General features: G+C 42.0%; 1 non-coding gene across 1 annotated transcript; it reads left to right on the forward strand.

Annotated features, from left to right (window-relative positions):
- Positions 1-16,461: 16,461 nt before the first annotated feature.
- Positions 16,462-16,567, forward strand: LOC136519342 (small nucleolar RNA R71). Its single transcript, XR_010774894.1, has one exon. It is a non-coding gene; the product is annotated as a small nucleolar RNA R71 (small nucleolar RNA).
- The last annotated feature ends 471 nt before the right edge of the window (positions 16,568-17,038 follow it).

A 17,038-nucleotide genomic window follows, 5' to 3' on the forward strand; every position in this document is an offset into this window, starting at 1 on the left:
GAGGTGACCGGACGTGGTCCTTTTAGCGACTGGATGTGTCGGATCAAGATGCTCAGCGACAGTAGGCGTCAATAGCAGTGACCAGACGCGATGATGGCACTATTCAACATCTCGGCAACATATTCAACATTGACCGAACGCTGGCAGAAAATTGATCGGACGTAGGAACTGCAGTGTCCAATTGAGTCTAGAGAGGTTCTAGAGCGGCGACAGTGTGACCAGACGCGTCCGATCAACAGTGACCAGACTCGGCAGTGCATCCGATCAACGCATACGCTCCAACGGTCGGGATAACCGAACGCGTTTGATCAGGATGACAGCAGCGTCCGGTCAGTAGCAGAAAGCTAGGTTTCATCCCCAACGGCTATTTTCTCAGTGGGGCTTATAAATAGACCCCCAACCGACCATTTGAGAAGTGTGGAACTGAGGAAATATACTAAGGGTGTTAATACACTATTTTAGTGATCTCCACTTGCATAGTGCTTAGTGATTTATTAGGTGATTAGCATAGGTGCTTTGCAAAGTGCTTAGGTTCATTAGACCACCGCTTATGCACTTGCTCTAGGTTTAGATCTAATTTTTAGTGAGGTTTGCATACCTCTTACCACTCGGTGCTTGTGCGCACCATTGTTGTACATCGAAGGGGCTTGTAGTCTTGTGAGATCACACCAACCACATTTGTGGTGTGGCTGCCACCTTGTACCGAAGGGAACAAAGCCTGCAACGGTTTGGCTAGAAGCTTGATAGTGAAGACAGAGGGGAGTGGTTCGGGAGAGGCTTGTCGAAAGGCACACCGGAGACCCACTTGCGTGTGGGGAAGGCCTGGGGCTATGCACGGAGTTACCCAACCGAGAGCTTGGCCCTAGTGAGGGATTCCTTGCGAGGGGCTCCAACGAGGACTAGGGGGAAGCTTGTGCGCTTCTCAATACCTCAGAAAAAATACCAGAGTCATCAATAGGAGTTTGCATATCTCTACCTTACTCTTTAGCTTCCGTATTTACATTGCAATCTTGGTGTGTGCTTTACTTTCCTATCTTAGTGATAGGCTAGTTGATAAGTTTGGAACCTAGGTTGCATAACTCCTTTTGCGGTAGAGATAGCAACATACTAGCAAAACTGTAGTTGCACATTTAGATAGTTTATCTTTTGCATAGGTTTTGCTAAGGGTAGAAAAAGAGGCCATAGTTTAGAGTTAGACTTTTAAGTTGCCTAATTCACCCCCCTCCTCTTAGGCATCATGGTCCCTTTCAATTGGTATTGGAGTCGGTTGGCTCAATTTGGACCTTTGGCTTCACTTCCGTTGAGTCGACACTATTTAGAGTGGTTGGGATGGATACCTCTAGGCCTCCACACTTTGATGGCACTAACTTCCCTTAATATAAAGCTAGAATAGCTTGTCACCTTGAGGCGGTAGATTTGGGTGTTTAGAGAGTCACTCGTGATGGGATGAAACCCATTAAGAATCCCGATAAATCCACAAAGAGTGAAGAAAAAGAAATTCATTTCAATGCTAGAGCTAAAAAAATGCCAATTTGAATCTTTTAGCATGGATGTATTTAACCAAGTATTCACTTAAATACGACACATGAAATTTGGTTGAAACTCCAAGAGCTCCATGACGGCACAACTAATGTCCGTGAGCAGTAACATTATATAGCTAAACAAAATTATGATTCTTTTAAAATGGATGATGATGAGCTTGTTCGTGATATGTATTCATGTTTGAATCTAATTATCAATGAGCTCCATTCAATAGGATTAACAAAGCTAGATGATACAGACATCATGAGGAAGATCATCTCCGTGCTACCACAAAAGAAATATGCAAGCATCATCACCATCCTTCACAACATGGAGGACTTAAGCACCATGACCCCGGCCATAGTCATTGGCAAGATAGTGTCATTTGAAATGTCACGGAAGATGGGTCAAGAAGAAGCCTCATCATCAAGCAAAGGCAAAGCTCTCGCATGTAGTGAGGAAAAGAAGATCAAGGGCAAGCAAGTTGAGACAAGCTCAAGCTTCTCAAGTGAAGATGAAGAAGAAGATGAGGATGATGATGATGATGATTCAAGTGATGATGATCAATCTTCCTCCTCCACCTCCGACCTTGATGAAGAATCAATCAAACTTATCAACAAGGTGGAGAATATGATCCAAAGGCTCAATGTCAAGGGTGTGCCCATCCAAATTCAAGATTTCATATTCACCAATCAAAGAAATGAGCAAAGAAAGAAAGGATGCTATGGATGCGGCAAGTTGGGGCACTTTATGGAAGTTTGTCCAAACAAGCCCACACCCAAGACAAAGAAGAAGGCATGCAAGGACAAAGCCCTCACATTAATAAGGTCATGGGATAATTCTTCAAGTGAAGAAAAAGACCACCAGAAGAGGCGCGGGCCCAAGCACTCATTATCATGCACTTCACGTGTGTGCCTTATGTCACTAGGTAACAAAAAGCCTATCCCTAGTGATAGTAACAATGATAGTGATAGTGTTGATGAGCTACCTTCTTATGATGAAATTGTGCAACAAAATCTTAACTTTGCTAAAGTTTGCACTAGTCAACAAAAGAAGCTTGAAAAATTTAAAGAAAAACTAGATAGCTCACAACAAACTTATGCTACTTTGCTTGAACAATATGAAACTTTTGCCAATCTTAATATGGAGCTATCTACTAAAGTTGATCAACTTGAGACTAGTGCAAACACAAATAATTGCACAATCAATGATGAGCAACTTGTAAAGATAAATGAAAAATTAAAGGAAAAGTTAGATAGCTCACAATAAGATTATAAAAGTTTGGTCACTAAAATGGAAACCATGTGCAAATATTGTGATGAGCTAACAAATAAAGTTGCTAATCTTGAAGCCATCAGTACAACCCCTACCGAGGCACCTAAAAAGAAAGATTCAATTTTTGACATGCCTAAAAAGGATGCCTCTACTTCTTGTAATGATTTATGTTTAGACTCACACTTGTGCAACCAAGTTTGTGTTGAGAAAGTTATTATAGATATATGCACACAAGAGGTTGCAATGGAGAATGAGCTACTCAAGCAAGAAGTGGCTAGCCTTACCAAGGACTTGACTCAAGTAAGAGGCAAAATAGAGCAAGCCCAACTTCATCAAGATAACACCGTCTTGATGAGGACAAACCATGGTTTGCTATGTGTACCACAAGAAAGGTCACAAGTCCTATGAGTGCAAGGTGAAGAATAGGGAGGAACTAAGAAGAAAGAGAAAAACAAAAAGCAGACAAGCAAGTTCTCTAACACCTACACCAACAAGGTGGACAAGAAGGCCTCCACACCATACTTGTTAAAGAAGAAGAAAAATAACAAGGTGGTGGCCATCAAGGTGAACAAGCAAGCCAACAATGGGGCCAAACGCATTTGGGTGCCAAAGGAAATCATTTCAAATATGAAGAGCACCAAGAAGGTTTGGATCCCGAAAGGGAAGTGAGGAGTCCATTTGGACTTCGGGGAATTTGGAGACTTGGCAAAGTATGGGTGCATTTCATGGGGTGCATCATTATGGACAAAGTAATCGCCAAGTGGGTTAGTGAATACTATGGACCCAAATTCCCCTTCCCATGTTAGGTAACTAGATTTAAGTTCTTGCAATTTCAATTAGCATCTAGTTCCTTTTCATGCCTAGGTTTGCATTTGCATGCTTAAATATTTTGTCTTGCATACACTAGGTATATCTTATGGTAGGCATGCTCGGTTTCACTCTTAACCCTTGGAGCAAACCTACATGGTTTAAATTGCTTAGGAGCACGACACATAGCTTGTTTTATAGTTGTTCATCAAGTATGTGCCAAAGTCCAAATTGTAGATAATTTCTCCTGAATATCACCTTCGAAAATGATTCTCACATTCATGTGATGTCATCTTTCAAGTGGTATTTTTTATTCTAAAATCATTGTGCATGTCTCCTACAAGTATTCCATACTTGTGTGCACAAATTTAGGGGGAGGTTACTCTACAAGTTGGATGCTTTGAGACTAACACCTTTTTAAGCTTATCATGTGTGTAGTAGTCTCATTTCAAGGAAAATGGAGTCCCCGGGTTTAAGCATCATACTTCAAATATCCACCACCTATTGGAAGTGGTATAAATTAAATTGGTTTCCACATGTGGTATTTCTAAACCGATATCATCATGTTGATTTCACTTTGGCATTTATATGCTTTCTCCATGCATTATATAGATTAAACTCCCTTGAGCATTAATTTGCCAATTATGCATTAATTATATTCTCCATCATATATATGCATATATTTAGGGGGGAGCTTAGTCTATGTAATGTGAAGAGTCAAATTTTGTGACCTATTCCACTCCGCATACAAAGGATCACAAAGTTTGACCCTCCCTTGTGCCACTAATGTCTTTCTTTTCGGTGTTTGATTCCAAAGGGGGAGAATTTGTAGGACCAAAAACAAGCCCGATCATAATAATTTACAAGTGGTAATGGTCCAAGAAAGAGAGGATAGTGGATTATGGAGTTAGGGGAGGCTTAAATCCATAATGCCACATGGGGACATTTGCGTGGGTAAGATAAGTTTCCAAAGATGTTTACATGTGGTATCTTTTAGCATCTTACAACCTTGCCCTTTGCATTGCATCCTAGCAAGTAAATAGTTTTTAAATTCCAAAATTTTCATTATTTGTGTCGGTGTTTCGAGTAAACACCAATGAGTAAATTTGTATTATTGTGCGTCTGGCCCGGATGGTGTGCTAAAAAGACACAAGGTTTATACTAGTTCGGGCAGAATGTCCCTATGTCCAATTCGTGGTTGCTGCTCATGTTATTAGCACTAAAAAGTTTGTAGTAGGGGTAACAAACGGGCGAGAGAGAGACAGGTCCCAAGTCTCTGATGGAAAGATCGAATGGGTGCCGAGAGCTTGGTCACTGCTCAGCTATGTGTTCGAGGTTAGATGCTAGTGGTTCTGCTATGATGCGGTGTGATGTGCAATATCGTGAATCGATGCCCCTTAGTGGGGTGCCCTGCTTTCCCTTTTATAGGCCAAGGGAGAGCATGGGTTATAGATGGGAGAGCGAGGGACATGAGAGGCAAGGGAAGTCCTTCAGGGTTGCTGAGTCTTCCTTTTCCTTCGTGTGGGCCCTGCTGACATGGTAGGCGGTGATAGGGATAGCCCCACGTTGGGCACCTGTCCACTGACCATGACAGGGCCATGCTAGGCTCCTATCCGCTGACAATGCCATGCCCTGGCATTGTCAGTTGGCTGTCACATCCCACTCCACCTCGACAGGCAGCGCAGCAAACCAGCATGTTGATCAATGGCCATATAGGGAGTAGGCAACACAGTAACCATGCATCCGTCATTGTGGGCGATGTGAGTTCCCTAGAATCACATGTTGCATGGATGGGTCATGCTGAGATGTGACCGCTCCCTACACGATTCTAGATGTTTGACCTTGGGTCACACCTTCAAGACCAAAGTGGTTGTCATGAGCTTCCATAAGGATCCATGCCCGAGGGATTGGGCGAGGCAAAGCTAGCCCTCAGACATCGGGCGAGGCAGAGCTAGCCCTCAGATGTCGGGCATGGCGGAGCCAGCCCTCAGACATCGGGCGAGATGGAGCTAGCCCTTAGACATCGAGTGAGGTGGAGCCAGCCCTCCATCATCAAGCAAGGCTAAGCTAGCCTTTAGACGTCGGGCGAGGTAGAGCCAGCCCTCAAATGTTGGGCAAGGCGGAGTTAGCCCTCAGACATCAGGCGAGGCGGAGCTAGCCTTCAGGAGTTAGCCGAGGCAGAGCCAACCCTTAGGGGTTAGGCGAGGTGGAGCCCATGGCCATAGTGCCCACTGAGGTGAAGCCAACCCTTGGGGGTCAGACGAGGCAGGGCCCATTGCCTCGGTGGCCGGATGAGGCGGAGCTCGGCGAGAGGCATAGTTGCGCTCTTGACCACACGGACGAATCAATGTTGATGGTCATTAGCTCCTCCTCTTTGGGTACCCTAGTATTGGTCCCTCACAATTTACTTGTTTTGGTCGTGTTGTCATCAATCACCAAAAAGGGGGAGATTGTAAGGAAAATGGACCCTAGGCCCATTTACTTTGGATTTTGGTGTTTGATGACTAACACAACCAAATTGGACTAATGAATTACAAGTAATTGTTTTGTAGTTCAATAGGGTGCAAGATGTGACTTGGTCAAAGGCGACATGATGATCCCATGATGAAAGGTCCTAATATGGCTAGAGGGGGGTGAATAGCCTATTTAAAAATCTACAAACCAACTAGAGCAATTTGATTAGTATGACAAATAGTGAAATACAAACTTGCTCTAGCTCTACAAGGGTTGTAAGCCACCTATCCAACAATTCTAGTTACTCACTAAGAGCTCTCACGCTTGCTACACTAAAGAGCTCCACAAGATGAACTTAAGCTACAAAGTAAGCTCTCAATTCTAGCTACACTAAAGAGCTTACTACAACTAGTTTGTGGGTATGTAAATGAGTAAGCAAGGTGATTATACCGCTGCGTAGAGGAGTGAACCAATCACAAGATGAATACTAACTCAATCACTAGGAGAATACCAAAGGGCAAGAGACAATCAATTTTCTCCTGAGGTTCACGTGCTTGCCAATATGCTACGTCCCCATTGTGTCGACCAACACTTGGTGGATCGGTGGCTAAGAGGTGTTGCATGAACCTCATCCACACAATTCGACACCACAAGAACCTACCCACAAGTGAGGTAACTCAATGACATGAGCAATCCACCAGGGTTACCTTTCGGTGCTCCACCAGGAAAGGCACAAGTCCCCTCACAATCACCGAAAGATGGCCACGAACAATCACCAACTCGTGCCAATCCTCCTCCACTGCACCAAGCCATCTTGGTGGTGGCAACCACCAAGAGCAACAAGTGAATCTTGCAGCGAAACACTCAAGCAATGCACTTGGATTCTCTCCCAACCTCACAAAGATGATGAATCAATAATGGAGATGAGTGGGAGGGCTTTGGCTATGCTCACAAGGTTGCTATGTTAATGCAAAATGGCTAAGAGAGTGAGCTTGAGTCGGCCATGGGGCTTAAATAGAGAGCCCCCATGAATAGAGCTGTTGGCTCTCCGTTCTCTAAAAAGTCAGGGACACCGGATGCATCGGTTAGAGTGACCAAACGAAGGACCCTAGCATCTGGTCGCGCAATGTACACCACATGTCCCCTGCTTCAAACGCTGATCACCTGATCTCAATGGTTATCAGTGCATTTAAGTTGTGATTAGACGCTCTATAGTGTAGGACCAGACACAGGACCCTAGCATCTGGTCACTTCTAGTAAGGTTCCAAAGAGCTCCCCAAACCTCTATTTTGTGACCAGATGCGTCCACTCCTGTATGACCAAACGCAGCACCTGAGTCCGATCATTCTCCAACTGCCACACATCACTACTGTTCCTCATGCTACAACATCAGCGTACGTCAGTACTGACTAGATGTAGGCCCTGAGCATCTAGTCACGAGATCGAGACCGCGTGCTCACAACTGCTACTGACCAGACATAGGGTTAGAGTCCAGTCACTGTGTGACTAGCGTCCTGTGCACTCTATGAAATCCTATCTTTTCTGTACAGGGCGCCGGTGGCACCATCGGACACTCTGCCGATGAAGTTTTGAACCCTTGCTCCCATGTGCTAAACACAATGTGTATCACCTTTGTGTATGTGTGTTAGCATATTTTCACATACATTTTCAAGGGTGTTAGCACTCCACTAGATCCTAAATGCATATGCAATGAGTTTGAGCATCTAGTGTCACTTTAACAATCACATTTCGATATGAGTTTCACTCCTCTTAATAGTATAGCTATCAATCCTAAATGTGATCACACTCTCTAAGTGTCTTGATCACTAAACCAAAAAGCTCCTATCAATTTCACCTTTGCCTTGGGCTTTTTATTTTTCTTTCTCTTCTTTTCCAAGTCTAAGCACTTGATCATCACCATGGCATCACCATTATCATGTCATGATCTTCATTTGCTTCACTACTTGGAGTAGTGCTACCTATCTCATAATCACTTTGATAAACTAGGTTGACACTTAGGGTTTCATCAATTCACCAAAACCAAACTAGAGCTTTCACATGATCAACACCATAAGCAAGACCCTAGAAGCACAAGAGAAGACCCAAGATATCAAGCAAAGTCCAAGCATGAAGATAGGAACCAAGCCAAACACAAGATCATGAAGAAACGAGCTTCACAGAGGTGATCGGACGTGGACGTGTCCGATCAAGATGCTCAACAACAGCAGGTGTTAGCAGCAGTGACCTTACTCTTTAGCTTCTGCATTTACATTGCAATCTTGGTGTGCTTTACTTTCCTAGCTTAGTGATAAGCTAGTTGATAGTTTGGAACCTAGGTTGCATAACTCCTTTTGCGGTAGAGATAGCAACATACTAGCAAAACCATAGTTGCACATTTAGATAGTTTATCTTTTACATAGGTTTTGCTAAGGGTAGAAAAAGAGGTCATAGTTTAGAGTTAGACTTTTAAGTTGCCTAATTCACCCCCCTCTTAGGCGTCACAGTCCCTTTCAAGGGTCAACAAAGCTTGACTAAACTCAATGCAAAAGCAAGCAACATATATGAGTAGAAGTTTTCCTTGTCTAAATATCATATATGGCTCTGGTAGGAATTCAAGCTTTGTCATATAAGGAACTCATCATGAAGCATTTTTATATTTTTCAAAAGATAAATCTCTGGACCTCTAGTATCACTTGGAACAAAATAAACAGCAGCTCAGACCTTCTCATATCATATCTATCAATTACCTAGACTTAGATCAAGCATATGCTACCCATGAGTTTCAAGTTCAGAATAAATTCTTATATCAAATCAGTCGTATCCAAAACTCGGGAGAATGCAAGGTTGAAAACTAGGTACTTGAAAGGAATTGCAATAGGGAAACTATTCATCATTTCCATTTCAAGAGATTATCTTCAGAGTCCTTTTTATTCAGCTCTTGAAAACATAAAACTAGATACACACTTTTATTTCGTTTTCTCACCTTTTTAGATCACACCTTACTAATATATATATGTAAGACAAAGATAAATTTTTATTTTGCTTTTAGTTATGCATCTCTTTTTTAACAAATGTAGAGCAAACTTAAGGATAACAAAAGGGAAGAAATACTTAGCTAGATACAAGGGGGATGCTCCTCCCCCAAGCTAGATGTTGTCATGGTCGAATGTTGAAAGTTAAGTGATCCTTCTCAGATCATGTTTGCCAGCGATTGTCCTTCACCTATCCATAAATTGATTTGGGAAGATGTACTTTGGGTGGAGTGAGATGAAGATGACCGGGTGAACTTGCTCTTGATCATATGTTCCATCCTACAAAATACCAACAAGAACACCAAAACTCATGGCACGGATTAGGATAAGGGGTTAGTGGTCCGCCATTTGAAGATTAGTTGTTCTTGAGGTTTAGAAATATTTTTGAAGCGACAGAATTCTAACAGGATGTCTATCTAGTATTTTTAGATTTTCTATTTTATCATATGCAAAATAGAAAACATATATGCATAGTATTTTTAATTTTTATGCCACCACAGTGAATATTCCCGCGGGCTTTTACACACCATAGAATTATTTACATGGGGCTTAGGATTTTTATGATGCAATGATGAAATGTAGTTATGAAACTTTTTATCTTTCTTTTATTAACACAATGTAAATACAGAGAAGTAAATATGCTAAAGTGAAAGATAATTTATGCAATGCTAGAAAGTAAATATGGATAACTACCATTGTTAGCTCATGGTGAGGGTTCAGATTTTTAAGTCCTCCGATAGGACTTGACTAGAGAGAAGTCCTTCATTCCTTGGGTGCATCATCCGATCTCAGTAGTGGAGACCCAGATGGCTGCACATCTTGTGATGGTGACTCTGATGATGATGTCACCTTTTCTTTTCACACCTGCTTATCGATGTCTCCTCCTAGAGCGGCTCTTCTTGGGCTATTCATAAGTAGTATAACTATTAAAATAACAACGTACCTTTTCTCTAGGGAATTGGAAGTGGACTTGTCCAGATCCAACGTAGATGATCGCATTGGTGGTGTTGAGGAACGATCTTCCAAGGATGATGGGTGTATCGTCTTCTTCTTCTCCCATGTCTAGGACCATGAAATCGGTAGGGGCATAGTGATCTTGTATTCTTACCATAACGTCCCTCACTATTCCCTTAGGGAATCGTATTGATTGGTCCGCCATCTATAATTGCATATATGTAGGGAACAAAGGTTTGTTACTGAATAAATATTCATACGTTACCTTGGACAATATATTGATGCTCGATCCAATGTTGCAGAAGGTCTTGTGGAAGATTTTTTTTTCCAATGGTGCTATCGTAGAACCGACCAATTTATAAGAGTACAAGTACAATGACAGCCTGCAAGCGGTCGCACTGTCATACTTGAACCCATATAAACCTGGTAGTCCATCGAGTACCACGACGGGTCTCGATAAACGATTTACAACAACCAAGATCGTACATGATTCAACATACATGTCACATATTACATAAAGTTCATAGATACATTTACATCATCAAAGTATGAAACAAAGTTATTACAAACCAAGTTTAATGGATAAAAGCGGAAGCAAATTAAGTTTGAAACTAAAGTTTCCAACATAGTTTACTATCGTGCCAACATACGATCACAGTCCACAAAAGCATGTAGAGGGGTCAATAAAGAAGCCTGCCCAAGGCTTACTCCTCATCCACAGTGGGATAGAAGCAACTCTTGCAATAACCATGATACACAGTGCCATCTGCAATAATGGGAAATAAAACCCTAAGTACGAGAAGGTACTCAGCTAGACTTACCCGTCATAAACAAGAAATAAAATGACTCCAAGGATCATGCAAGGCTGTATAAGTGGATGTAGCTTGACAACATTTTGCATAAAAGGTGATTTAACTCAGTTATACAATTATAATGTTGTTATCAAGTTAATTATGACTATCCATCTCTAAATTAGCAACTATCCTGTGCCAAACATGTGGTATATCATTTTAAGAGCATACACTAGTAACCATAGCCGGTATTGTAAATTCATGTTCATTCGAACCATCATGTTCCATAACACAGTTACTATGATGCTGGAGCTAGCCAAGTTTCTCACTATTCGAGAGAGATGGCGATTCGAATCGATTTCAACCAGCTGGGAATTTATTCCTAACACAAACCCTGGCAGACTAGATCAACGGTCACCTTAGGTCACCTTTGGTACAACTTAGGTCCACATTTCATGGGTTCATACCATGCCGCACAATCGGGGACACCAAATGCCAGGACGTTCAGGCCTAGCCTGCCCTTGGGCTCAGTCTGACTCTTTGCAAGGAGCACACAATAGAATGAGGCCTGACCTAAGTTGAGCTACTTGGCTTTGCGGTCGGAATGAGTTATCCGGCCAGCTAAGTGATAGGCATGCGTTCAATCTTGTCAGAAGTTCCAACAATGGTACGATCCTTGATCGGCGCAGATGGAATCACATGAGTCAACCTACACATAGACTCCGCCTGGCCTCGATTTATATTACCACATGGTTCTTTTCCACGATAGAAAATATAGCCAACCGTGCTTCGGTATCCACCTATATCTCGCAGGTGACAGGAAATCACCCAACTTCTACCGGTCTAAGCATGGCTAAGCATATATTCGATCCTAGACCTACACAGGGTTAAAGGTGTATATATCTGGACAAGGAATTTACATGCATCAAGTGGTTCCAATCAACTCTTATAACCTAATGCATCAATCATAAGGACTTGAGTAATATTTTGTAAAATACTGGGAGACTTAGAATGCTCTGGGACTTGCCTTTTAGAAAGGAAGTGGGGCGGTGATTAGGGCACTCTGAAAGCTCTTCTAGGGTTTGCTCATCGCCTTCAGGAGCTATGGCTTGAGGAATCTCCTACTTGTCCCCTTCCTCTCCTTCGTCGAACTCCAGCAACGTTATCTCCTCCGTCGATCCTAGATGCATGAATATGGCATAAGATATTGCGAATGCATACATACCGACAAGTATAGTATGATGCTATATGAAGAATGCATTCTTGTAAGTATTCTTAACAGCATGTTGTTAAAGTAATAACAAGTGTTTCATATTTTACTGAGTATGTGCATATCTCTTCTTAATTACTAAATCAAACACTTCAACAATTCATTTACTACACTACAAAACAGCAGCTACTTGTTTTACTCATAACTGAAGTTTTACTTATCCAAATATGGTGATCTTGGACTTTCTGGAAAGCTTATAAATTTATCTACAACTTTCCTTTAATACTCTCACTGTGATTCAGGAGTTATATTGGGCAAACAAATCACTCAATCAAATCTATCTAGAAAGTAAACCTTTCGGACAACAAACTTGCAACAGCTAGAATTCAAAAACCCTAAGTCCTATGACTGTGAAAATTTAACACCGGGTAGACTAGCAAGTTATCTACAACTTTCTTATTAACAAGTTTTACTGTAGAGACCATTATCTATATGAAATCATCTATGCGATCAAAACTATACATGCAGTCTTGTATTCGAATGATAAAGCGATAATTAGTCATTTGTATACAATCAATGGCTTCTAAATTTTACCACTGACATCAACAGTTACTATGCATCATAAGAACCATAGAAAACATAATGCTTAATCACAATCTAATTATTTCAATGCCTTTCTTATTTTAATTAAGTAATTAGGGTAAATAAGAAACATATACCAAATATGCATCATAAATTCTTAACAATTTACAGTGGCTTATTAATGCTACTAATAGACTACTGTAAAAGTTTCATTCCATTTTAGCAAACAAAACACCCTACACAAAAATGACAAGGCATAAAGGCTAAAAATTGTATAAATAGAAAACCCAAGTGAAAAGTGTCAAGAAATAGATTTTATATTTTTCTTAGCATCCATATGGTACTAGGACAACCTCCAACAAATTTCATGAATATTGGATTCATAAATAATTTATAAAAATTCATACAAGGATTACCTAATTATAAAAGGAAAATCTATAACTACAAATCCATACATGCATTGACCCTCAAATTTTTACCAGAGCTTATACTTGTCAAATACAGCTCACCACAAAAATTTCATAATTTTTGGAGCACAAGAACTTTAGATATAAAATAAACAAGTTTACATACATTTAAAAACACATTTCAAGTTTCATTTTAAATCCTCCAAAAACTCTACTACATATGCTAATATCATATTTTTCATAAATACTACACTTCCTAAGGAACACTACAAAATTTGGTTCACAATTTTTGAATCTACACAGCTCAACTTATCTATTTTCAAAGATGTACATAAAACAGGAAATGAATGCACTAGCTTTCTGTACTACAGTCACTGTCAACGGGGGCCCACTGGTCAGTCGGCCCACCAATCAGAGAGACAAAATAGAGCAGGCAGCGCTGCTCGACGCTGGTTGGCCATGGCTTGGCGGCGGCGAGCTTTTCGATGAAGCTAAGGGCACCAACATGATCTACTAAGCAAACCGCGTCGGATGGTCTGGGTGGTGACCGTGCAGGTGCGGCGGAGCGGGCTCATCGCTGGCCATGGCGGCACGGCGGCACTGCTCTATGGTGTGACGGCCGTCTCTAGGCACGGTGAAGCCAGGTGAAGTGCTCTATAGAACCACGTCGACCATGTGACTGTGACTAAGCGACCTAGGCGGCTGGAGGTGCTCCGATGAAGCACGGCCACGGTAGCAGCCATGGCGGCACTCCGACAAGGGCATACCTGCGACGGCACAAAGCGAAAAGCGGCTCACCTAGGGCATGAATGAGGGCGCTACAAGGTGGAAACAGTGGAGAAGGGTGAGGCGGAGCTGCGAGCGCGGCCGATTGGAGAATGGGGCGGCGGTGAGCGCTGGCGAGCTCGGTGGAGCAGCTGCGATGGCAGTGGCGATGGCGGCTGTTGTGGTGGCTGCGTTGAGGCAAAGGAGGAACCAGAAATGAAAATGGGAGCGCAGGGCAGTGCGGGCGAGCAGTGGGGCTGATAAGGCGTGGTCTGGTCCGACACAGCCGCATAGGGTAGGACACCGGCGACGCGTGGCCATCCTCACGTCCACGTGGCGTGCATGCTCTACGACGGTCGGCCACCAAAGGCGTGGATTCAGTTCATTCAGTCACCGTGATGCTAAGCCTAACAGCGTGGTTTGGTGACACTCGTTCTCCTAAACCGTGAAGCAAAATCGAAAACAATCTAAATCAAACTTGTAGCTCTATGTACCAGCTTCAATTGTTCTTAAAGGATCATGTTCCAACTCTCAACCGAGACCGAGTTAATTCATCCCCAAAGTAAGCTCGTTAGACTATCAAAGCATCCAGACTTAGAAATATTTGTTAAGTGTTGAAAACAATGCATTGTTGATTTTTGTGAGCCTAATTCAAGCATGTTAGGTGCTAAACCAATCAATGACCCAAAAATAAAAGTTGTTCCTCTTGCCAAATACTACAACTTTGCTTTAGTGACTACCTAAATGCAAGGTCTCTAGCATATGATTCAAACTTGGTCAAACATGCTTCATTCAAAAGATGACTTGTACTTGAACCATGACCTAGTGACCCATTTAGCCCTAGCCATGAATACCAAAGTTGTTCATCATGATCTTCTAAACATGTTTAAGCTATTTGTAAGGTCACACACTCATTTCATGCATTGGTCACACATAGGGCTATCCAGGTCAACACATATAACACCACTTAAGTACTTGATCATGAAAAGTGATCTTCATGAACAATGTTCCATTTGTTAACCTAAGTGTAGCTAATATGATTTAGTGACCCACATAAACCAATTACATGTACTCACTCATGATCATATGCATATAAATAAGAAACATAAAATAACGAGCATGTTTCATATGTTTCAAATATAAAAGCTTAAATATGAATGTTTGATGCTCATGCTCATGCAATGCAAGTCAATTTATGCAAGGCTAACACCTAGGGTGTTATAGGTACACTCAATCATCGGTACACCTAGATCATCCTTCTTAGCAAGGAATGGTGAAGCAAGGAGGTGGTCGTACTTAGATCGGAGTGTGTTGATCATGTTGACTGATTCTTCTTGTGGCTGCCTGACCTTGTTCTTCCTTCTTCTATTGTTCTTCTTCTTAGTCACTATTGTCTCTTAGGATGGGTATGACATCTGCGGATGTCCAAGAGATTGCAGGATATGATTCTTGAAAGAAAACTTCTCTTTCTTGTCCTTGATTGTGAAACAGATCTTGGCACTATCTGCGTAGATGATGGCTTTTGCGGTCTCAAGAAAGGTTGGTCTAGGATGATGGGTGCCCTTTCATCTCCACCCATTTCTAAAACCACAAAGTCTACGAGAATATATGATTGTCACACTCGGATGTTGGCATCTTCAAGAACTCCCTTGGGGTAGCATAGTGACTGATCTGCAAGCTACAAATGCATATTTGTGTACAACAAAGTATATCCACTAATTTTATCATAGATTACCTTAGGCATGATGTTGACACTTGCTCCGAAATCATAGACAGTTTCCTAGAAGATGTGAGGTCCAATGGCGATAGGGATAACAGGTCTCCCTAGATCACCTTTCTTGTTGGGTAAGGTGTAATCTATCCACCTTCCCTCCGATGGTTGCATGTAGTAGAAAGCTGCATTGTGAATATCAACAAGATTTGCAGTTTCTAGATCTTCCGGCTGCCCTAGAATCTTACCTTTGTTGAACGGAGGAACAGCAGCCGCTAGCTGAGCCATTTGTGATTCTATCATTTTATTAAAGCTATGCAGGTTCTTAATGGCAGAAGCAAAGCTATCCATTTTGTTACTTATATTTTCTAGAATTTTATCATTGGTAGCTACCTTCTTAGATAATCCTTCCATAAGTTTAGATTGGCTAGCAATTAATTCTTTCAAGGGTGGTTGATTGAAGTTGTTATAATTATTACTTTGAGGGTTACCATGGTAGTCACCTTGGTAGTTTGGCCTCTGTTGCTAGTTCTATCCATTATTCTGTTGAGGACGATAGTAGTTGTTGTTGATAAAGTCCACATCCTTTTGGGTTCTGGGATAGCTATTCCTTGAATGCCCAGTGTTGCCACATACTTCACATGTCATGCGTGACTCATGAATGTGCATGACTTCTTGCTTTTCATTGGCTCGCTCTTCAAGCCTCTTCATCAGCAGGTCCATCTTGGCAGACAACATGTCTACCTCCTTGAGTTGATGCATACCTCCACCTCTCTTGTGGGTCTAAACACATTCTTCATTCCAGCCTTGGTTGGAGGCCATCTTCTCCACAAGAGTGGTCGTAGCTAGAAGTGTAAGTGATAAGAATGCACCTCCAGTAGCAGCATCCATGGTCTCACGGGTACTGTTGGTCAACCCATGGTAGAACGTCTGCATGAGTAGCCAATTCTCCATCCCATGATGAGGACATTATGATATATAGTCTTGAAAGCGTTCCCATGCCTCAGGGACAAATTAATCATGTTGCTGTTGAAAACTTGAAATTCTACGCAGAGCATTAGTCTTGCCCGTGGGAAAGAACTTTGCTAGGAAGGCAGTGGAGCAGTTATCCCATGTAGTGTTTCTATCTTTGTTGGCATAGAACCATTACTTCTCCTTCCCCAAAACTGATAATGGGAAGAGACGAAGTAGTATGGCATCCTTGGTTACTATCTTGATGGTGAAAGTGTTGTAGATCTCTAGGAAGTGTTGGAGATGAGCACTAGCATCTTCATGTGCCTTTCCACAAAATTGGCTCACTTGCACCATGTTGATGAGAGCCGACTTAAGCTTGAATCCATTGTCCCCCACATTGGCCATGGGTCTAGTCCAGATGTTGCTAGTGGTTGGAGCAGAGAATTCACGAAGAGTCCTGTCAGCCATGGCTTCAAATTCTGGTGTTAAGCTTCGCCTTATCCGATTGTTTTTGGAATCTAAAGCTGAAACTTTCTTGAGTTTAGCCTTAGTCGTCTTAAGTAATGCTTCTGGAT

This window comes from Miscanthus floridulus, chromosome 17 (assembly GCF_019320115.1).
Source record: "Miscanthus floridulus cultivar M001 chromosome 17, ASM1932011v1, whole genome shotgun sequence".
NCBI classification, from domain to species: Eukaryota; Viridiplantae; Streptophyta; class Magnoliopsida; order Poales; family Poaceae; genus Miscanthus; species Miscanthus floridulus.